Below are 21,082 nucleotides of genomic sequence, written 5' to 3' on the forward strand. Positions count from 1 at the left end.
TACTTAACGCATGTCTAGTCCATCCCATGCCCATTCTTTAATTTTAAAAAAATTATAATTTCACTTCTCTCTCCCCACACTTTTATAAATTTCATTTTCTTTCCCAAAATTTTCTTGTAAATAAGAAACTCTCAACTTTCATTTTTCACAAAAAAATTTTCAAAGGAAGAAAAAATTAGTGAGTAAAAAAATTAGTGGTGGAGTGAGAATTTTTATTATAATTAAATTCTCACTCACTTACTATTTTCGATCTCATTTTTTTAAAGATATTCGTTATGATCGTAGCACAAGGTTAAGTAAGAGGTAAGTAAATTTGATTATGTTAGACTTTTATTAAAATTCATACCTAAATTTATTTGTAAGTAAATTTGATTATATTATATTTTTATTTAAAATTCATACCCGAGTTTATTTGTAAGTAAATTTCGATTATGTTAGTTAGTTTCATAAAATTATCTTAAATTTATTTTTACGTATATTTAATTATACTAATTTTATCTTTAATATACTTGCATTTATTTTTGAATTAAGAAATATTTTAAACCCCTCGGATATTTTACATCAAAAATTTTATTCAAGAAAATATTTTCAACACGAAAATTGTAATGACCTAAGGAATAATGGTATTTAAATAATAAGATAGAGAAAAATGGAAACAATAACAGAAGGAGGCAGCCGACTTTGAGGTGTAATCCAAGAAATTTTTCCAGACCTCGTCGACGAACACAAGGGTTTCGTCGACGAGGGTTCTCCAGGATCTCGTTGACGAGAAGATACTGAGAGAGGATCTTTGAAAGTCTAAAATTCGTCGACGAAGGTGTAGGTTTGTCGACGAACTTTCTACAGGACTCGTCGACGAGGTGAGGTGACGTGGCTCGTCGACGAATCCCGTAGTGTAAATAGCCCAAACTTCATTTTTAAGCTTAATTTTCGGAGCAGAACTCTCTCTCTTTCCTCTATTTTGTTCCCCTCCCTTCTCTCTTCGATTTCGGGCCGAATTTCCACCGGTTCGAGGATCTGAAGCCACCACGACGTTCCTGGAGAAGTTCTCTGCATATCTGCCGAAGCGGATCGTTGGTGGAACTCCGTTAAAATTTATCCCTGAGTTGAGGTAAGATTTTTTATGCCAAATTTGGTCTTTTCATAGTTATAGTGAAACGACCTGCTAATAAAATAAAATTCTTTTTCCCTATTTTTAATATCCAACAATAACCTAAACAGCGGAAGTCCAATCATATAAAATAAGTCCACATATAATACAACACTAAAGTGTCAAATCATTCCATGATATATAAACATCACTATTCCTCTTGAAACTACCCTTTCTAATACTAAAGGTTTACAAAACATAACACCCAAAAAAAATGATACTCACTCTCGAAAAGGGCAGTACAATAGCCCCTCTACCTGCGAGCCTGTTCCGTTCACCTAGCTGGTTCACCTGAAAAATAATTCAACACTAGGATGAGCCAACGCTCAGTAAGATGAAACATGATATTACTAGTATGTGGCCACTGAGTTATAGTTGGTAAAAATAATCTGATTTAGAAATAACATGAATAATTGAATCTGAAAATGCTGATATTACATAACGTATAATAAAACCATTAACTATATTATTTAACATGCTAATCCGTATGAAACTACTTTTCATATTAATACTACTATTTCTAAAAAATCTACTTATACTTATAATATCTGAGAAAATTTCCCTGGATGCCCTATGTCATGATTTAACCTTTCATGACAGGGTTGTGCGGCCCGAAGGCGGGACCTATTCTGGTTGGCCGACCAAGGTAAGTCAATTGAACTCTGACAGTCTGATCGGCCCCCTCAATCCATATCTGATGGAGAGCTTGTCCCGACGTGGGCATGATCGACCTTATATCACTTACTATTTGAGTAAAGTGGTTGCACTCTGAACTAAATATCTGTAGTTACGGCACCGTACTCTGCTATCTGATCCATTAGGGTCTGATACTATATAGGTAACTGATATCTGTAATATACTATTTTTACTGTGATTTCTAAAATAACCATAACCCCATAAAATTTATCTAAAATTCTAATTGACTGAAATCTGTTTTCTATATAACTGAACTTCTGTCTGAATATCTATATATTGGGGCGTTATGGTACTAATAAACATGTTATTTTAGAATTACTGAAAATGCGTATTTCTGAGTTTATTGTTTACTGAAAAATTCGTAATTCTATATTATACAAATATCATGGTATTTCTGTTAATGTTTATAAACATAGTATTCACAAATTCTGTAAATATAGTACTGTTTCTGTTATCGACTCAAGCCACACAATTACATACTAATATTATCAAGTTCTGGAAACTGTAATATATAACCTGAATAATAATTTGATAAAAATATATAATTTTTGCTGAAATCATAAAAGAGTTTCCTAGCATAGCATGTTTCTCTTACCTGACTACTGGAAAAGCCCCTATGGTATACTAGTCTAACACCCGCAGGGCTTCCTACTCAACACCCTAAAAACAACATTCTTCAGAACAAAATACCAATATTTCTTGGCCTACATCATTTTCTACAACTTCCAGGAGGTCAAAAATTGGCTAAAATACCTTACCCTGATTCTGGGAGAAATTCGACTTGATCCCACCGACGATCCACCCCAGCAGACTTGAAGAGAACTCCACCAAGAGTGTCGTGGTGGCCTCAAATCATCGATCTGGTGATTGACAAAGCTGAAATCAAAGAGAGATGAAGGAAGAACCGTCCAGGAGAGAGAGAAGAAATTTTCATCGATTTTCTGTGATTAAAATCAGTTTAGGGCTATTTATACTACGAGATTCGTCGACGAGCCACGTCACCTCGTCGACGAGTTCTGTAGAAAGTTCGTCGACGAATCTGCACTATCGTCTACGAATTTTAGACTTCCTAAAAATCCTCTCTCGGTATCTTCTCGTCGACAAGATGGGACCTCGTTGATGAGGTCCTAAAGAACCCTCATCGACGAAACCCCTGTGTTCGTCGGCGAAGCCTGAAAAAATATCTTGGATTATTATATCCAAAATGCAATGTCATCAACGAACGCGAAGCATTCGTCGACGAAATCTACTGCTTCCTTTTGTTCCTGTTCCCATTTCCCTTTCTCTTTATTATTTAAATAACATTATTCTTCGAGTCATTACATATAGGAAATGATATTCACGTGAAAATATTAAAGTTTACTTATGGGGATTGTTGAATTTAGGGTACTGAACGAGGAACCCTGCAGGTGAAGGACAAGTGAAATTAGGGGGTTTCTTTTCAGTACTAGGTAAGGGAATAAACTAAAATAGTTATTTTTCATGCAATTTATTATTATTTTTCAGCAAATTAATTTTCAAGAAAACATGTTTTATATTGGTATATTATGGTAAAGATGCATACTTGAGAAAATACTATTGTTATACAGAAAATATGATTTTAGAATGAAATATACGAATTTACTCAGCTTTGTATGACATGAATATTATTTTCATGAAAAGTATTATGATATGACAATTTTATGAATAAACATGTTTTCAGGAATTATAAAATAATGCAGTATATGATAATTTTGAAGTATATGATAAATGATTTATTTACTCAGAATGATATGTATGAGATTTTCGGCGCCAGACCGTGTATGTTATATGTTTTCGGCGCGAGGCCGTATTTATGAAAGTATAAAAATGCTATCAATCCATTTATGTTAAATGTTATATTATCATGTACTATATGTTATCAAAACCCGGATGTTAGTTTAGTTTAGTTCAGAAGCACGGTACCGTAGCTATATAGATCAGATAACTATGATCAGATTGGTGCTAACCACCCCACGAGGGGGTGGGAGATGGATAGTCGATGTGACTTTCAGTATAGAATTATAGACGTCCACCTGACAGTTCAGACCAGGGTGTGGTGGACTCATTGTACTTACAGACATTTTTAACTCGGTAGTGGTATATCAGCCATTGTCGGGGTTCCGCCTTCGGGTTGCACAACCTGTCATGGGGGGTAATACATGACATCAGCTAACTACTCATCCTGGGTATGTTTTCAGTATTATCAGTTATAACAGACATTTCATGATTAGTATGAATTATTAGAAAATATGAAAGTATATGATTATTCACTATGTTTTGATGTATGCTTTTAGATATATGAAATGTACTGAATATGTATAACTGCATTAAATATTCATGTTGTCACACAACTGTATTTAGTATATTTTCCCTTACTGAGAAGTGTTTCACCCCCGAACATTAAATGATTTTCAGGAAACCCAGAAGGATCGGCGGGTCGTGAGCGCCGTTGAGTTTATTGAGTTACCCCGCTAAGAGGGTAAGTGTTGTACTAGGATTAATGGTTTTTGTTGTAGGATCCTAAGAAATACTTTTTGATGTTTTTGGGTATTTTGAGGTTGTATATAAATACAAAACGTGATGGATTATAATTAACTCTAGTATTGTGTAGTCTATGGTTTTGAGAATGTGATTTATATTTACTGCTGCTTAGGTTTTCGCTGTGAATGATAGGTGTCCCCGTTACCCACGGGTTCGGGTTAATTGTTTTATTTATTTTTCTTATATTATACAGGTATATAAGCAGGTCGTTACAAAAATTGTGTGGTATGATTTTATTTTTACATTACATATTTCACAAAAAATATGAGTTAATTTTTACGTTGCGTATTTTATGAAGATATGAGTAAAAATGATATTTTCATGATATTATTGTAATTTTATAAATTTTATAATAAGATGTTTTCAAAACCCCTTATGGCACAGACAATATAGAAAATTATGAATGCTCGGTACCGTAGTTTAAAGTTTAAACGGATCAAAGTGCACCCACACTGTTTGTAGAGTGGTTTTATATGGTAGTGGATTTCTCTTGAGCTCACCATGGGTCAGACCAGAGTTTAATAGGGAAAATCTCACTTAATGGTGATGTACGTTAACTTAGTTTTGTCGGCCAGCTAGTTAACACGTTAATTTAGTTTGGTCGGCCAGCTAGTTAACTCCAGTCTTCGGACCGTACAACCCAATCATGGGGGTAAACATGACTTACGATTAACAGACCTAAGGGTGATTTTTTTTACAGTATGTGCATATACATATTTAATTATGTATACAGAGCTATTGATGAATTGAATAAAAAGTATATGTTTATGTGAACGGGGGCATTTTTGTGCCTAGATAATGATTTAATAAGGAAAAGTATATTTGTATATATATACGTGATTGAGTATTATAGTTATAGGTTTAAAAGTTAAAAAATTCAGTTTAACAATTATAGTATATGATTATAAAATTTTACTGCTATAGAATATAGACGATAGTAAAAGTTTCATATAGAAATTTTTATATTTACATTTATTTTAAAAGCAATTTTGAAGTTATAATATTAAATATTATTTTACGAAATAAAAGTATTATGAAAACTCATTTTGGCCGCACACTAATAATAATCTTATTTACTTATTGAGCATCGTCTCGCCCCAATCATTATTTTACATTTCAGATCATTTTGAGAAGCGTATCAGAAATCTGGAGTAATAAGTGCATGGACGGGAGTAGAAAGAGTAGAGTAGAATAAAAAAATTAGCATAATACAATTTAAAATATGTTTGTGTATTTTAGAATTTTACATTTTAATAGTTGAGACATATATTTGTAATAAAACTAATTAGTGTTCTGGTAATAAAAATAATTTAAATTTATTTGCATCCATTGAAAAATTTATATGTAGGAACTCATTCGGGTTCGGGTCCTTACAATTGGTATCAGAGAATAAAATATAGGTTTTGCATACTCTAGCAAATAGATTTTATCATAACTTAGGCATAAAACATGATTAGGGTAGGATTGGGTAATTTAGAATATTTATTTTAGTTTATTATATTATTTTACATTAATAATAGATTTATGATTTTAAAATAACATTTAATCATTGTTTTATAATGGATCCCAAAGATAGTAACATTGGAGAAAATGACATTAACGTAAAGGCTCCCAAAGAAAGGAAACAATCTTATATTTTCTAAAAAAAATGGTAATATTATTGAAAACACGTTAATTAAGTTAAATATGTTATTTATGTTTATAAAAACACATACCCATATCGATGACTCATAATTAATTGCTAGATCATATGCATTAATAATTTAAAATTTTCATATATATAAATATAATAATATCCGAGATTTATTTATTTTCGCTGTTATTATTTTTACTAAAAATATAAGAAGTAGTACATTAGACCCTACTGGATTTGGAGGTGCTACACATACAAATAGATATGAACAAACGGTTTATTCTGAAATCTGAATTTAACCAAAATTTCTTTACATGTACAAGTTGGATATGAATATGTATTTTTACATTACATATTTAGTTCTCATAAAAAACATTTAAACTTAATTTAGGAATATATATTTTTGACGAAATTTTTAATTTTAATTTTGTATTAGTTTATAAGGAATTAAATACAATTTAAATGTTACTATATAATATTCAAAAAATTAGTATGTGCAAGTTAAATATGAAAATATATATATATATATATATATATATATATATATATTCATTACATATTTAATTCCCATCAAGTATCCAAATTTGATTTAGGAGTACAAATTTTGACGGAATCTTTAATTTTTATTTTGTATAAATTTATAAAAGTTAATACAACTTAAATTTGACTATATTATAAAATAAAATAAAAACTTTATATAGTTAAAAAAAATCTATTAATGAAAGCAGTATAAAAATTAACTAATATTCTTCAAATAACTAACCAATGTCAAATTATCGATCGATCAAACATACCCAACATATATTTTATCTAATATAATAATAATAATAATATTAGAATATATATATATATAATGGTTGTCTCATTACTCGAAAATGTTGCCAAATCACCCAACTTTCTAAGTTGCTAAGAGCAACACTAGATCGCAAGTCCAAAGATTGAAACCCAGTAAGGCACAGTTGGAGATTTTAGAGAAGGCATTCTGCAGCAGTCAAGGGGAACTCCCTTCTGTGGAGCGGGCTATCTTGCTTGCAGCATGACTCCGATAGTATGGTCAAATCGAGTCGAGAAATGTACGCTTTTGGTTTGAGAACCGTAGGCGTAAGCGGGGATTAGTTGAAGAAACCACTATTTCAACTACTGCCCCACCAATTATCCATCTTACCTCCTCCGCTACTACCGCCTTAAGCAGTGCCTCTAACATTTTCCCAACCACTTGTACCCTCATTCCTATCAACAATATTCTATCTATGAAACTTGTAACTAACATCACACCAATGAGCCATACTCCTAACAATGGCAGCATAGCAGTCACCACACTAAGGGTTAATGATAATACTGGCTTACTCCACCATTGCCAAGAGATCCAAAATGCGTTGAGACTCATGTACGGGCCACCGGTGACTCGTTATTAGCATCCCCACCAAAGGCCACAAGGGAAAGAGGGCAGCTCTTCCTCCATTGCCGAACAAACGGGCGTCCTCTCCCTTTTTCCGACCCAAGCCGGTGACATTATAAGAGGTCAATTCCGCCAAGAGAGAACCCAGACAGTTAGCAATGACACCACTAGCACTTCAATAGATGTTAGCTTTACCGTGATCCCAAGAGGGGGGGTGAATTGGTATTTTTAAAATTTATTTCCTAGGTATTCCTCCTAACAACAGTATGTTCACAATCCTATGGTCAATCTAGTGCAAGTAATATCAGAAATTAAATAAAGTAGTTTAATCAATTACACAAACACCAGAAAGTAGTAAAGAAAATGGTGACATGCACACAGATATGTTATCGAGGTTCGGCCAACTGCTTACGTCCCCGCCTTGGCTAAACCAGCACAAGGATTATCACAATAACTTGCTCACTTAAACGGGTGGAGCGGAACCTATACAAACTAGGCAATTAGCACAGGACTGACCTAAACCTTTACACCAATCCTTACCGGACTAGATTACCGCCCCCTCAGGCCACGTCTGGAATCTCTCAGATATACAATCAAAAGGTACAATATAAGGGTGCTTTCACGTAAAGTAGATTTGTACCCCAAATGCGCACAATCACAAACACCACAGATGATTTAAAAATGTAAGCTCAGTATGGTCTAAATAGTTCAACTCTCAAATGTATTTTCTATCAGTGTAATACGTAGGTGAGAGCGTCAACAACAATCCATGTATTTCAAGGTATTCAATCAAACGTGCTCACACAGAATATCAAGCAAGCCCCAAGAGTATCGATCAACGAAATATCTCAATCACATAAATATGTATATGCTTGGACTTGTAAAATATATATAATATTTGTTTTCAGCAAAAAATATATGAGTGAATAAATATTGCAACAAAGATGTTTCACCTCAAAAACAAATATCTCCTCAAATGGTTTTCAAAATAAAGAGCAATAGATATTTGTAAATGATTTTGAAAATATTTTGTAACTAAAAGTAAATACGAGCTTCTCAAGATGTTGCAACGAATATGCAATCTCAGAAGATCTAGTAAAGTCTTCTTAGGATGAACTTATCAGTAAAGTCCCCTAAGAATCCTTTTGGTTTGGCTCTTAGTAAAAATGAATCAATCTCCCAACAACGAGAGAGCAGACCTTCCTATTTAAACACTCAAGAACACTTACAGATGATTTAATGAGTTTTGAATGTAAGTTAGAGTGTATTTGGAAGAGTATGAGCAATGAAAAATATTTTGCTTGAGAGAGAATTTGATTTTCTGTTTTTACTAATCGATGCTTAATTCTCCCAAATAAAAGAGTATATATAGACATATCAGAATTTTTGACCATTGGGGACCTATTAGGGATTGTTAGAAAAGTTTAATGACGTTTAAAGCATTTTAACCCTATTTAAAAATATTAACAGCGGTAAAAAATTAGGTGCAACTCGAGAGGTTCAGTCGACCAGAAATGTTTCGGTTGACCAGGTCTCATATGGTTCGGTCGACCAGGGGGATTTTTAACTAAAGGCTCAATCGACCAGGAGAGGTAATTTTTTAAATTTTTGAGGTTCAGTCAACCGGGCCATTTTGAACTGGCTGGTTCGGTTGACAATACCGTTGGGATTTCTCCCGAGGTCCCTCGGTCGACCAGGTAGTTGGAGTACAAAAAAGGCTCGGTTGACCAGATGGTCAAGATGTTGACCTAGAGAGGTTTTGGTCGACCGGGGATTTTTGAACTACATGGTTCGGTCGACCAGGGCATTGGTCAACTGTTGACCCAGACCTAGTTCGGTCGACCAGGCCAAAATGAACTAAGTTGGCCGATCAACTGAAAGTGCACAAAGTGTGCATTTCAGTCCCGTCTCGAAACATACAAACCCTATTCAAGTGTCTAACAAACATATGTGCAAATGTGTGTATCCTAGGGTCATTTTTGTCCAAAATTAAGACACTGAAAAAGTCCGATGTCGGTTGACCGAAGGGTAAACCCTAAGGTCATTCAAAGGTCACTTTTAGTCCATTTTTGGTTTGAGCTTACAAAATAAGTCATGCATGTGTTGTGTGTGAGCTTATTACAAACTAAAGACCTATTTACTATTAGAAACAAATTTCACTACTGAATATTATAATTGAGAACATAAATTTGTCTTCAAACTTTGAGCTTTCACGTGCCATAAATGCATCTGCTAATATAGACCTGCACATGAACTAGATATTTATGAATACAGGAGTATTTGTCATTATCAAAACCGGGCGTGACCTATAAGGTCAACATTCTTTCCATTTTTTATGATGACAAATACGATTGGCAAAATATAGGGTTAAGCCCAAGAAGGCTCCCCCTCATAATATGCATCCAATGTACTCATTATTTTTGTCTATTTCTATCTCCCCCTTTTGACAACAGTAAAAAGGGGTCAATTAAACTAAAATCCTAGGCAGTGGGTAAATATTATAGTTTATACAAGAAGAATTTTGGAAAGATTTAGAAAAATTTTGGTTGAGTGCCGTTTGTAAATCGGATTTTCCAAAAGACATCCTGTATAATCATAACCTGTTTGAGTTTAAATTTCCTAATAATTTATGCACAACTACTCAAACAGTTCAGTATGGTCCAATTAAGCAAATAAAATATCAAGATGAACATGAATTGGACAAATTTGCAACACAGATGATAAGCAATATAAGCATGTGCTAGAAATATGAACTGTGCATACAATCAATAATTAACTTTTCACAAAGTCTTAAGCAAGAAGATAAGTCAACAATAGAATTAGTTGCTAAGACTTGAAAATTTCCTATGAGAGAGCTCCTCCTAAAATTATGCAAGTTATGAGACATTTAAGTTTAGGAAGCTTCTCTACTGTGCATTAATCCTAACTCACGTCTAATTTGTATGAATCTATCCTAGGGTAGTGGTTTAGTGAATATATCGGCTCACTGTTCATTAGTGCATACAAACTCAAGAGTCACATCTCCTTTTTGCATATGATCACGAAGACAGTGATGTCTAATCTCAATATGTTTAGTTCGTGAATGTGAGAAAGGATTTTTAGAGATGTTGATTGCACTAGTATTATCACATTTGATCGGTATTGTTTCATAGTGCAATCCAAAATTCACAAGTTGTTGTTTCATATAAAGAGTTTGAACACAACAACTTCCAGCCGCAATATATTCAGTTTCGGCTGTGGATAAGGCAACTGAGTTTTGTTTCTTGGAGAACAAAGAAACAAGAGATTGTCCTAAGTAATGACAAGTGGCGCTAGTGCTTTTTCTATCAACCTTACTACCGACAAAGTCAACATTAGTGTAACTAACAATCTCAAAGGTAGTATGCTTAGGGTACCACAAGCCTAACTCTATAGTCCCAACTAGATACTTAAGGATTCGTTTGACAGCTTTTAAGTGAGATTCCTTAGGGGCAGCCTGAAACCTAGCACACATACACACACTAAACATAATGTCAGGCTTACTAGCAGTGAGATATAGGAGACTTCCAATCATGCCACGATATAATTTTACGTCTACAGGGATTTCTTACTCATCTTTATCAAGTTTAATGGAAGAGTTCATAGGTGTGCCAAAAATTTTACAATCTTTCATATTAAATTTCTTTAGCAAGTCTCTAATGTATTTAGATTGCCATATGAAAGTTCTATAATTAGCTTGCTTAATTTGTAGACCTAAGAAGAAACTAAGTTCACCCATCATGCTCATTTCAAACTCACTTTGCATGCATTTGGCAAACTCTTTACACAACTTATCATTAGTTGCTCCAAAAAAGATATCGTCCACATAAATTTGAACAAGCAACATATCATCATTTTTGGACTTGATAAAAAGGGTAGGGTCGATCTTGCCACGGGTAAACCCATTTTCTAGTAGAAAACCACTAAACCTCTCATACCAAGCTCTAGGAGTTCGTTTCAATCCATACAAGGCTTTAGACAACTGGTAAACATGATCGGGATATTTATGATTCTCAAAATCGGGTGGTTGTTTTACATATACTTCTTCATTAATATAACCATTTAGAAAAGCGCTTTTAACATCCATTTGAAACAATTTAAAGTTTTTAAAAGTGGCAAAGGCAAGTAGCATACGAATGGCTTCTAATCTAGCAATAGGAGCATATGTTTCATCAAAGTCAATCCCTTCCTATTGGTTATACCCTTGGACAACTAGTCTAACTTTATTCCTAGTTACTACCACATTCTCATCTTTCTTGTTTCTATATACCCATTTAGTTCCAATGATGGTGTGCTCATTTGGCCTAAGAACTAAGGTCCACACTTTGCTTCTTTCAAATTGGTTAAGTTCTTCTTGCATGGACGTCACCCAAGATTCATCTTCTATAGCTTCTTTAATATTTTTAGATTCTTCTTGGGATAAGAAAGCGGAATGATTCACTATATTTCTCAAGGAGGATCTTGTGGCTACACCACGGGATGGTTCTCCTATGATTTGATCTATAGGATGACTTCTAATGTATTTCCACTCTCTAGGCAACTCCTGATTTCCATTTTCATTATCTTCAAGTGATTTTTCATTTGTTTCTTGATTTTCACTTGCATTATTCTCAATAGACATTTTCTCTAAGCATTTTCTAATATCAATATCATCTTCATCATCTTTATTAGAAAATGGATTAGACTCATCAAACACAACATGAATAGATTCAATCACAGTTAAAGTTCTTTTATTAAAAACCCTATATGCGTTACTATTAAGTGCATAGCCTAGGAAGATGTCTTCATCAGATTTAGAGTCAAATTTTCCTAGATGCTCATTATCTCTAAGCATAAAACATTTACAACCAAACACATGAAAATAGGAAATATTAGGCTTATGGTTGTTGCACAATTCATAGTGGGTTTTGTTAATTGATGGTCGAATTAACACCCTATTCATAACATAGCATGCAATATTAATAGCCTCAGCCCAAAAATATTTGGGTAAGTTATGCTCATTCAACATGGTTCTACCCATTTCTTGCAGTGACCTATTCTTTCTTTCCACTCCACCATTTTGTTGAGGTGTTCTAGGTGCAGAGAAGTTATGTGATATGCTCTCTAAGTCACAATATTTTTATATACTTTCATTTTTGAATTATGTGCCTCTATAACTTCTTATGTGACTGATTTTGTATCCCTTTTCATTTTGAATTCTCCTACAAAGTTTGGTGAATTGTTCACATGATTCATTTTTATGTGCAAGAAACAACACCCATGTGAATCTAGAAAAGTCATCCACAATTACAAAAGCATACGATTTACCACCAAGACTTTGCATAGAATTAGGTCCAAATAGATCTAGGTGAAGTATCTCCAAAGGTCTAGTAATAGATATGAATTTATTTTTCTTAAAACTAGATTTTGCTTGCTTACCCATTTGACATGCATCACAAATTTTATCCTTTATAAAAGACATTTTAGGCAAACCTTTAACCAATTCTTTTCTAACAAGTTTAGATAATAAATCCATACTAGCATGTCAAGCATGTCCTAAACGCCTATGCCACTACCAACTAGCTTCATTTATAGCAGAAAAACATGTTACTTGTTGTGAAGCTAAATTATCAAGTGAAGTAGTATAGACATTTTCATGTCTATCAGTAGTAAAAAGCACTTTATGATCCGTTTTATTTTTCACTATGCATTTGTCATTTTCAAACAATACTTTATATCCTATGTCACACAATTGACTTATGCTAAGTAGATTATGCTTCAGTCCATCAACTAGTAAAACATTATCAATAGAAAGGAAGGAATCCTTACCAACCTTACCCACCCCGATGATACGCCTTTTGGCATTGTCCCCAAATGTTACATAACCTCCATCCTTGGGAATGATTGATGTGAATTTTCCCTTGTTGCCGGTCATGTGTCGTGAGCACCCGCTATCCAAGTACCATTTGTCCTTGGAGGAGGACGATCTTAGGCATACCTGCAAAATAAGCTAAGTGACTGATGTTGGTCCCCAAATTTTGTTGGGTCCACGGGGGTTAGTAGCAGGATCTCTCTTAACTATCCATACTTTCCTAATTCTAGCATGCTTATTCCTAAGTGGACAATCAAATTGAATGTGACAAATCTGTTTACATTTAAAACATTTCAATCTACACTTAGGTTCTTTAGGAGGAATATGAGATTTTGACTTACGTGTAAAATGTCTTAAGTAAGGATTATGGCGTCTAACATTTTCAATACCATTAAGACCAAGACCCTATTTACTTAAGGAGTTTCTTTGGGCACCAAGTAATTTTTCAAAATTTTCTTTGCCCTTGGTGAATTTAAAAATGATTTTGGAGCTATCCTCCAATTTCCTCTCAAGCTCAACAATAGTAATATTCTTTTCTTTTAAAATAGAGACATGAGAGGTTTTTGCCATATTAAATAATTTTGACCAATTTTTACATTTCTTTTTCAAATCGTTATTCTCTTTGGTCATTTTACCTAACAATTTTGAAACACATATATATTCAAATTGTAATTCTCTAAATGTAGGCATGCTGTCAGAATCACAATCATCAGATGAATAATAAGAAGATGATGAAAAAGAAGAAAATACCTCATCCTTGTGTGCCATCAAGCATAGATTAGCGACCTCCGTGTCACTATGATCCGAATCTGAGTTACTACTGCTGAATTGGTCCCATGAAGTCTCAGCTTTCATTACTTTCTTCTTTTTCTTAGCCTCCTTTCTTAGTAGTGGGCAATCAGGTTTGATGTGGCCCACCTTGTTGCAGTTGTAGCATGTAAGAGCATTTGATTTTTCCTTTCTTTTGCTGGACTCTCCCTTCTCATTAATGGAGTCTCTGTATTTCCTGAATGGCTTCCTGTTCTTCTTGAAAAATTTTCTAAACTTTTTGGTTAGCATGACCATTTCATCATTAGTGTCAAATTCACTATACTCACTAGATGTGTTATTAGATGCTTTTAGTGCAGTCACTTTCTTAGCCTTGTTATGCTCATTAAGTCTTTCATTGATGAACAATTCATAAGTGATCAAGGAACCTATCAGTTCATCTAAGCTCATGGCCTTAAGATCTCTATCCTCAGCAATGGTCGTAGCCTTGGCTTCCCAAACAGGAGGTAAGCCTCTAAGGATTTTCCTGATCATCTCATATGTGAGATAGGTCTTTCCTAATGCATGCAGTAAGTTTATAATGTGTGTGAATCTAGTGTACATGCTCTAAATGGACTCACCTACATTCATCCTAAAGGCCTCATACTCACTGGTCAACATATCTATCCTACTGTTTTTCACATCTCTAGTACCCTCATATGTGACCTCTAACTTATCCCATATTTCCTTTGCAGTAGAACATGCCACGATCCTATTAAATTCATTTACATCAAGACTATAGTATAAAATATTCATGGCAGTGGCATTAAGACTAATAGCTTTCATATTATCATCATCATTTTCATCCTCAGTCTTAGTAACCCTAGTCGCACCCTCAGTTTTCATAGGAACATAGTTTCCCTTAGAGACAATCCTCCACATCTTCCAATCAGTATTCTGAAGGTAGATGCGTATCCTCTGTTTCTAGAAGGTGTAGTTAACACCACTGAAAACAGGATGTCGTGTGGAAGATGGTCCCTCAGGGAAAGGGGTCACAAAGTTATGAGCCATATGTGATCTTTTTGCAAAATAACAACTAGTCTATGCTACGTGGCTCTGATATCAATTGTTAGCTTTACCGTGATCCCAAGAGGGGGGGGGGGTGAATTGGTATTTTTAAAATTTATCTCCTAGGTATTCCTCGTAATAGTAGTATGTTCACAATCCTATGGTCAATCTAGTGCAAGTAATATCAGAAATTAAATAAAACAGTTTAATTAATTACACAAGCACCAGAAAGCAGTAAAGAGAAGGGTGACACATAGATATGTTATTGAGGTTCGGCCAACTGCCTACGTCCCCGCCTTGGCTAACCAGCACAAGGAATATCACAATAACTTGCTCACTTAAACGGGTGGAGCGACACCTATACAAACCAGGTCAATTAGCATAGAGCTGACCTCAACCTTTACACCAATCCTTACCGGGCTGGATTACCACCCCCTCAGGCCACGCCTAAAATCTCTCAGATATACAATCAAAAGGTACAATATAAGGATGCTTTCACGTAAAGCAAATTTATACCCCAAATGCACACAATCACAAACACCATAGATGATTTAAAATGTAAGCTTAGTGTGGTCTAAATAGTTCAACTCTCAAATGTATTTTCTATTAGTGTAATACGTACATAAGAGTGTCAACGACAATTTGTGTATTTCAAGGTATTCAATCAAACGTGCTCACACAGAATATAAAGCAAGCCTCAAGAGTATCGATCAGCAGAATATCTCAATCACATAAATATGTATATGCTTGGACTTGCAAAATATATATAATCTTTGTTTTCAGCAAAAAATATATGAGTGAATAAATATTGCAACAAAGATGTTTCACTTCAAAAACAAATATCTCATCAAATGGTTTTCAAAATAAAGAGCAATAGATATTTGTAAATGATTTTGAAAATATTTCGCAACCAAAAGCAAATACGAGTTTCTTAAGATGTTGCAACGAATATGCAATCTCAGAAGATCTAGTAAAGTCTTCTTAGGATGAACTTATCAGTAAAGTCCCCTAAGAATCCTTTTGGTTTGACTCTCAATAAAAATAGATCAATCTCACAACAACGAGAGAGCAAACCTTCCTATCTAAACACTCAAGAACACTTACAGATGATTTAATGTAAGCTAGAGTGTATTTGGAAGAGTATGAGCAATGAGAAATATTTTGCTTGAGAGAGAATTTGATTTTCTATTTTTGCTAATCGATGCTTAATTCTCCTAAATAAAAGAGTATATATAGACATATCAGAATTTTGGCTGTTGGGGACCTATTAGGGATTGTTAGAAAAGTTTAATGACGTTTAAAGCATTTTAACCTTTTTTAAAAATATTAACTGTAGTAAAAAATTAAGTGCAACCTGAGAGGTCCGGTTGACCAGAAATGTTTCGGTTGACCAGGTCTCATATGGTTCAGTCGATCAGGGGGATTTTGAACTAAAGGCTCGATCGACCAGGAGAGGTGATTTTTCAAATTTCTGAGGTTCGATCGACCAGACCGTTAGGATTTCTCTTGAGGACCATCAGTCGACCAGGTAGTTGGAGTACAAAAAAGGCTCGATCGACTAGATGATCAAGATGTTGACCTAGAGAGGTTTCGGTCGACCGGGGATTTTTGAACTACATGGTTTGGTCGACGAGGGCCTTGGTCAACTATTGACCTATGCCTGGTTCGGTTGACCAGGCCATAATGAACTAAGTTGGCCAATCGACCGAAAGTGCACCAAGTGTGCATTTCGGTCCTGTCTTGAAATATACAAACCCTATTCAAGTGCATAACAAACATATGTACAAATGTGTGTATCCTAGGGTCATTTTTGTCCAAAATTAAGACACCGAAAAAGTCCGGTGTCGATCGACCGAAGGGTAAACCCTATGGTCATTCAAATGTCACTTTTAGTCCATTTTTGGTTTGAGCTTACAAAATAAGCCATGCATGTGTTGTGTGTGAGCTTATTACAAACCAAAGACCTATTTACTATTGCAAACAAATCTCACTACTAAATATTACAATTGAGAACATAAATTTTCTTCAAGTTTTGAGCTTTCACGTGCCATCAATACATCTGCTAATATAGACCTGCACATGAACTAGATATTTATTAAATACAGAAGTATTTGTCATTATCAAAATCGGGCGTGACCTATAAGGTTAATAATAGACGTTGACGTTGAGTTAAGGCTCTAAAGGCCAAATTTCATTTCATTTTGCTTTATATATATATTTTTAATTTATAGGACATGTATAATATATATATAAAAGTATCCTTTTCCACATCTTCTGAATTTCTTTTTCATTTCAACACCTATTAGACCGATGATTCACGCTTCAATTCCCAAAATAAAATATTTTGCCAACTTGACCCTCAATCTATTTTAAGATTTAATCAAATCGTTCATCAATTTACTCTTTCAAATAGCGCAACCAATTATACAATATTCATTTTAAATTAGTAAATTTTGAGGACGAAATTTTTATAAGGAAGGGAGAATGTGATGACCCAAAAATATATATACGATTAAAGCATAATAATAATAATAATAAAATAATAAAAATGGTCATTAAGTTAATATCAATACAGAAGTGCTTTTCTGTAGGATCCTTGATTTCATATTTGATGCCTAAGAAAGACATTGTCTTAGTGAGTGCCCAGAGACCATTGCGGCTTAGTCGCTCTCTAAAGGTTGGCTTAGTCAAAATGGAATTTTATACGATAAATAGGATAGACACCGTTTGTACACGTAAATAAGTACATATACATAAAATAATATTTTGACAGACATAATTTGTAGAAATAAATGGTAAAATAATAATAATAATTAATATAGGTATCTTATGTGGAGACCACAAGATTGTGTGGGGCCCACATGAGTCCCGAAGTCATGTGGGGTCCACATGAGTTTCGAAACTATTAGGACTCATAAAATCGCGCGATAATTATTGGAGTTAAATAGGACCCACTCGGGTCTCGAAGTTGTGTGGGGCCCACAAGATCATGTGGGACCCACATGAGTTTTCGAAATTTTAACTTAATTCTTTTTCATAAAAAAAAATAATATACTAAAACATAGCTTAAAAATAATAATAATGATCTCAAAAAAAAAAAAAATTAATTAAAAGTAGTCTCATTTCTACCACATGATTCCCATTCCCATCTTATACTTAACCAATGTCTAATCCATCCCATGCCCATTCCTTAATTTTAAAAAAAATTATAATTTCACCCCTCTCTCCCCACACTTTTATAAATTTCACTTTCTTCTCCAAAATTTTCTTATAAATAAGAAACTCTCAACTTTCATTTTTTACAAAAAAAATTTCAAAGGAAGATAATGATTAGTGAGTGAAATAATTAGTGGTGGAGTGAGAATTTTTATTATAATTAAATTCTTACTCACCCACTTTTTTCAATCTTATTTTTTTAAAGATATTCGTTGTAATTATAGCACAAGGTTAAGTAAGAGGTAAGTAAATTTAATTATCTTAGACTTTTATTAAAATTCATACCTGAATTTATTTTATAAGTAAATTTGATTATGTTAGATTTTTATTTAAAATTTATACCTGAATTTATTTGTAAGTAAATTTCAATTATGTTAGTTAGTTTCATAAAATTCTTTTGAGTTTATTTTTATGCATATTTAATTATACTAATTTTATCTTTAATATACTTGCATTTATTTTTGAGTTAAAAAATGTTCTAAACCCCTCGGGTATTTTACATCAAAAATTTTATTCAAGAAAATACTTTTCAATACAAAAATTGTATGGTATGAATTTATTTTTACATTGCATATTTCACAAAAATATGAGTAAAAATGATATGAGTTAATTTTTACGTTGCGTATTTCACGAAAAAATGAATAAAAATAATATTTTCATGATATTATTGTAATTTTATAAATTTTATAATAAGATATTTTCAAAACCCCTTATGGCACAGACGATACAGAAAATTACGAATATTCGGTGCCGCAACTTAAAGTTTAAACAGATCAGAATGCACCCACACTACTTGCAGAGTAGTTTTATATGGTAGTAGATTTCTCCTGAGTTTACACCTGAGTCAGATCAGGATTTAATAGGGAAAATCTTACTTAATGATGATGTACGTTGATTTAATTTGACCGGCTAGGCAGCTAAGTCTAGTTTTTGAACCGCACAACCCAGTCATGGGGGTAAACATGATTTACGATTAATAGGCCTAAGGGTGGGTTTTTTTTACAGTACGTGTATATACATATTTAATTACGTATACAAAAATATTGATGAATTGAAAGAAAAGTATATGTTTATGTGAACGGGGGCATTTTTGTGTCTAGATAATGATTTAATAAGGAAAAGTATATATGTATATATATACATGATTGAGTATTACAGTTATAGTTTTAAAAGTTAAAAAATTCAATTTAATAGTTATAGTATATGATTATAAAATTCTACTGCTATAGATGATAGTAAAAGTTTTATATAGAAATTTTTAAATTTACATTTATTTTTGAAACAGTTTTGAAGTTATAGTATTAAATATTATTTTACGAAATTAAAGTATTATGAAAACTTATTTTGGTCACACACTAATAATAATCTTATTTACAGACTGAGCGTTGTTTCATCTTAATTATTATTTTACATTTCAGATTATTTTGAGGAGCATACCAGAAATTTGGAGTAGTAAGTGCATGATCGGTAGTAGAGAGAGTAGAGTAGAATAAAAAAATTAGCATAATACAATTTAAAATATATTTGTGTATTTTAAAATTTTAGAATTTTACATTTTAATAGTTGAGACATATATTTGTAATAAAGCTGATTAGTGCTCTGGTAATAGAATAATTTAAATTTATTTGTGTCATCTGAAAAATTTATATGTAGAAACCCATTCGAGTTCGGGTCCTTACAGGCTCAATTTGTGCTTTTGAATTAGACTCATTTTGTGCGCTAGTTTGACAAGGTCAAATTGGACTTTATTGACTACCGTAAGCTTAAAATTAGAGACTATACAAATTATCGAAAAAAAATAAGGACCATACAAGCACGGTTTATTTTCTCAAATACCATACCTTGAATCTAGTGATAGGGCCAATACCCAAAGCCAATATAGGAACATATAAACCTTGAATCTAGTGATAGGGCCAATACCCAAAGCCAATAGGCTAGTTTTATAGGGATAAATACCTTGAATTTAGTAATAGGGCCAATACCCAAAGTCAATAGGCTAGTTTGGTAGGGACAAACAAAACTCTAATATAATAATAATAATAATAATAATAATAATAATAATAATAACTTGACTCGATAAAGGTTTGTGAATTCGTTTGTATAATAAATAAACTTAAGCAAGTATACTAAAGTTCAGTTTGAACTTGACCAAAACTTGAACTTGGTAAAAAATTTAATAAACTTGAGCATGACAAAACCTAATTCGATTTGACTTAACTCGTTTGTAGCCCCAATATGTCATATGGGTATTATTTATAATATATGTATATGTAATTTTTAATTAAATAAAATATTTTCTTACTAACAATAATAAATTTTAAAGATATTTTAATAATAGATAAAGTAGAACAAATTTTGTTCAATTTTGTTGATTTTTTTCTTCATGAACTAGTATAATTTATAAAAAAGTATATAAATATATAAAAGCCAAAAGGCTCAACAACTCTTTCTTTTCAAAAAGAATTGAAGTTATCTCATTATGAGCTCGTTTGCAGCCCCAACATGTCATATGGGTATTATAATATATATAGAAAATTCTAATTGAATAAGATATTTTCTTACTAATGATAATAAATTTTAAAGATATTTCAATAATATAAAAAGTAGAACAAATTTTGTTCGGTTTAATTTATAAAAAGTATATAAATATATAATCCCTAAAGGCTCTCGCTTTTGAAAAAGAATTGAAGTTATGTTAATATTTGCTCGTTTACAGCCTATTGTCATATAACTATTACACTT

This window comes from Malania oleifera, chromosome 1, assembly GCF_029873635.1.
Source record: "Malania oleifera isolate guangnan ecotype guangnan chromosome 1, ASM2987363v1, whole genome shotgun sequence".
NCBI classification, from domain to species: domain Eukaryota; kingdom Viridiplantae; phylum Streptophyta; class Magnoliopsida; order Santalales; family Ximeniaceae; genus Malania; species Malania oleifera.